The sequence below is a fragment of the Salvia splendens genome, chromosome 15 (assembly GCF_004379255.2).
Source record: "Salvia splendens isolate huo1 chromosome 15, SspV2, whole genome shotgun sequence".
NCBI lineage: Eukaryota > Viridiplantae > Streptophyta > Magnoliopsida > Lamiales > Lamiaceae > Salvia > Salvia splendens.
In genome coordinates this window covers 18277600-18281985 of record NC_056046.1, presented here as the reverse complement: position 1 = coordinate 18281985, position 4386 = coordinate 18277600, and the positions used below count along the sequence as shown (strand labels likewise).

The window sequence follows — 4386 nt, the reverse complement described above, 5'->3', positions numbered from 1 at the left end:
CGGGCTATTGAGTACCCAGATTGAACCCCCTCACATGATATCGGGCCGGAGTGTGGGGGCCGCCAAGGCGATGGAATCGCCTTTTTTGCTGCAATGAAATTAGTACTACTCATAAAATGAAATTCGTACCTTTTTAGTATTACTTCATTCTTTTGCTTCGCAAATAAGAGTCTCAATTTTTTTACGGCATGAATTTTAAGAAATATAAAGAAAAGTTAGTGGAAAAGAGTTAATAGTATATGAGTCTCATTTGTATTTATTAGTTTTAAATGAAATATGTAAGTGAAATGTGAGACATATTACCATTTATAGTATAAATGAACCGAGACTTCTATTTGCGGACGGACTAAAATGAAAAAAAATGAGATTCTTATTCGCGGACAAGGGAGTATCATTTACAAAATCATATTTTTAGTAAAAAAGTTCCATAAATTCCAAACTCAGTCCCAATTATAACTATTTACCCTTCAGCCCTTGAGGGGTATATTTGTCCATTTAACTTAATTTGAGGAGTGAGTTAGAGCACCAAAGTTGTTTTTGAATATTTCTGTAATTCTGTTGTGATTTTTCTAAGTACAAAAATCTTTGTGGTATTATTAATCCTTGTATATCATCCCAAAACAAATTATATAAATATTTGTAGTGTTATATAAAAATGAATGATTTAAATCTTTGTAGTATTATTTAAATTACTGCATTGCAATCGGAAAATTAATATGTATTTATCATTTAGAAATTATTGAATGGTTTATTTTTAAAGCTTCCATTTTAATTTAATGCTTGATTGCAATATTAGTTTAAATATTCATTTAAATAAAATAAACTACAACTCATTTCAATTTAAGTCAAAATAAATTACAACTTGATTAATGTAGAAAATAATGCCATCTGTCCCATAATAGGAGTCCTATTTGGTTTAGACACGAGTTTAGAGAAATTTAAAGAAAAGTGAGTTGAATAATTTAGTGGAATATGAGTCTCACTTATATAGTAGTTTTAAAATAAAATTTGAGTGAAATAAATTGGTGGAATATGAGACCTACTTACCTTTTACGGTAAAAGTGAAATATGACATTTATCGTGGAATGAACGGAAATGATAAAATATGACTCTTATTGAGACGAAGAAAGTATAACTTACCGGGTACTTCACAAAATCAATTTCTCAATCTCTACTTTCGTTGACATAATTTGCTATTATCATTGATGTTTTTGCAAACTGAATAGAAAGAAAGGATTCCAAAACTGATTATGTTCACCATGAAATTTTCTCTGAAAAAATCTATTTAAAAAATAAATAAAATCCCACTTGCATAAATGAAACATTTGCAAAAACTGTTTGACTTTCACAAAATTTTAGAAAGCATTTATATAAATTCATTTGGTGAGAAATATTAGTTGCGAAACCCATTGATGATATTCGAAAGTATTAATTCTACAAGAATCGTAAGAATAGTTTGCATTCATTAAATTGTGGGAGGTGGTGATCTTCCGGTGAAAAAATTCATTGATTAGGATTTAGGCTAATATATTTAGTGAGGAAGAGAAAATTTACACGTGAGAGAGATTAAAGGTTTGGTGCAAATATCCATCTGCAAGGTCACAAGAACAAGCGTTTGATAATGGAAGAAATAAAATTATTATTAGATAGAGAATCGATGATAAGATGTGGGTGGATCGAGATATATGTTGAAGAAACTAAAATGGAGAGGAAAAATAATAAAAATTGTGAGATTACTACATCAACATAGTCGCTTAGTAACCACTTATATAGAGTCGCGCAACATATCATCTCTCTAATAAATAAATCAGATGAATATTAATGCATGCAATTAGTCTCTTAGTCCTAGAATTTTAGGGGATCTAGCTATCCATTAACAAATAAAGAAGACCAAGAAAACAAGTTTAATCCAATACAAGTTAAATAAAATTTAGGGTAAAACTATTGCTTCTATTCGATCCCCTGTAAATCTACTACTTAGTGTTTCGTCAGTGCCTTTATGAACAATGTAAGAAAGATGGTGGATAATAATACTAATTGATCCCCTAATTTTGAACTCCATAGGCATATATAATTTGAAGAAAGTTAAGTGGGCTTGGCCCTGAAAATCCTTATTTTGAACCCAGAATAGCGAATTCCTGTATTCACAAATGAAATTTCTATGAATCATAATGTTTAACAATACTACTACTTTTCTGACAAACAAACACGTCCCCTTCCTAGTCTTTGGTTGCCATGTTAGAGTTTCTATAGGATCCGGTAAAAAAAACGTGAGCCGGTTGAAATTCAGATAGCAATGCGCTCCATCCCCTATTATGCTATCCCCATAAAATCCACCGACAGACGAAAACACAATTTCTCCGATACACTACTCCTACTGCATTACACCTTTATGCCCCTCCAAGTCCTTCTCTCTCCACCTGAATTTGGAGAAGACGAGCTTCAAATTGAATCGAGCGCGGACCAACTCTTTGGGGTAGATTCAAAAGGGGATTCGCATCTGAACTCATCTATATTGTTGACGGAAAGCATCATGTCCGACCAAGCTCTAATTCGCAAGGTATTTTCTCTGTTACACATTTTCATTTAGCCGCAGATTTGTATGTACAGAAGCCTTTCACTTTCTGATTTTTTTGCAAAATTTGGCCGGTTGTGTGTTTAATATTGCCATTTTCTTGCAACCTTGGGTGTATTAGCTTCGATTTTTGAATCTTCAACGATTTTGGATTGTTTTCAAAGCTTTGTTTGTTTGGATTGGGTCATAAAATTGTTATTCTCGTGAGTGTTTTGATGGTCTCGAACTTTTGTACTATATCTATAGCATTCCATACAGACAAATGCTCACACACACACACACATTTGAATTCTGATGGTGTTGTATGGAATGAGTATCGTAAAACCGGGTACCTCAATACAGGCAAGCAGACTTGAAGAATTAACCACATTTTTGCTTTTGTTAGAAGAAATATTAAGGAATCATCAAATAAACCTTCTCCTTATACACATGATTCTATCATTGATTGGAACTAACTCTCGTAAAAGAAAACAACCGGGTAGGGAAACATCAGGTGAAATGGTTGATAGGATTCCTGCCCATATAAAGCATTTGGACAGGCTGGTTCGTCTCACCGATCAATCATGTATTGACAACTTACGGATGGACAGGAATACATTTGGTCGGTTATGCCGTATTCTTAGGGCTAGGAGTGGTCTAATTGACTAAAAATTCGTTACCGTAGAGGAGCAAGTAGCCATGTTTCTGTGTATTCTATTTCATCACAAGAAGACCCGAATTGTTGGCTTTGATGTCATGCGCTCTTTGCAAACTGTATCAAGGTACATTCATCTCGTGCTTCGCGGTGTTCTCTCCTAGCACTCATTATTTTTGGTTCAACCTACTCCTATTGATGATGAGTGTACCGATTCAAGATGGAAGTGGTTTAAGGTATGATTTCTAAGTTGATGTTTCTTTATATGCTGGGAACAAAGTGAGTTGTGAATTGTATATAGCTGAATCATTAACATTGCAGGGATGCCTTGGAGCTTTAGATAAGACATACATCAATGTTCGCATCCATCTTGCAGATATTTCACGGTACCGTAACAGAAAAGGACAAATAACAACAAACACGCTTGTCGTCTGTGATCAGCATCTTCAATTCGTATACGTGTTGCCGGGATGGGAAGGGTCGGCGGGGGATTCCAGAATATTACGTGATGCAATCAACAGACCACTTGGTTTACAGGTACCAAAATGTATGACTGTAGTGGCCAAATTTTTTAAAGTAACGATGTAGTGTGCCAGACATTTGATCTATTGCAAGTGGTTTTGGATGTTGATGTTTCATTTTTCAGGTTGTTATTATCTATGTGACAATGCTTACACCAATTGTGAGGGATTTGTGACACCGTACAAAGGTGTTCGGTACCATTTGAAAGAGTGGGGTCCCGGGAATGCAACCCCTCAATCACCCAAGGAGTTGTTCAATCTCAGGCACACGAAGGCGAGGAATATCATCGAGCGTTCCTTCGCAGTGCATAAAATGCGGTGGGGCTGATGCACTATTTATTAGCACTAAAAATACCTGCAAGTTTATAGGGTAGAACTAGTATAGCTAAAGGTCAGTACCGAGATATCGAACACAGGGAATAAGATTGCAACTGACTATCATATACTAAGCGTCATATACTATCTAGAGATACGGGGTTTTGGGTTTTGGTTTTATAAACTAGACAAAAATATAAACAAAATAAAAACAAAATAATACAAAGCAGGCTAAAGAAAGTAGAGTTTTAGGATCCAACTACTACGACCTAGTGATGATTAATCTCACAGAACCCTTACCTTTATGTGTCTCCAGGATTATTAGGAAAGTCGCGATTTTC

General features: G+C 34.7%; 1 long non-coding RNA gene across 2 annotated transcripts; it reads left to right on the top strand.

Annotated features, from left to right (window-relative positions):
- The first annotated feature begins 2210 nt into the window (after nt 1-2210).
- LOC121767557 lies at nt 2211-4148 on the top strand. 2 transcript variants are annotated; one of them, XR_006043135.1, is made up of 4 exons: nt 2211-2560; nt 2918-3445; nt 3531-3746; nt 3856-4148. It is a non-coding gene; the product is annotated as an uncharacterized LOC121767557 (long non-coding RNA). The 2 variants fall into 2 exon arrangements; XR_006043134.1 differs by having other exon boundaries at nt 2211-3445.
- Nucleotides 4149-4386: the final 238 nt, after the last annotated feature.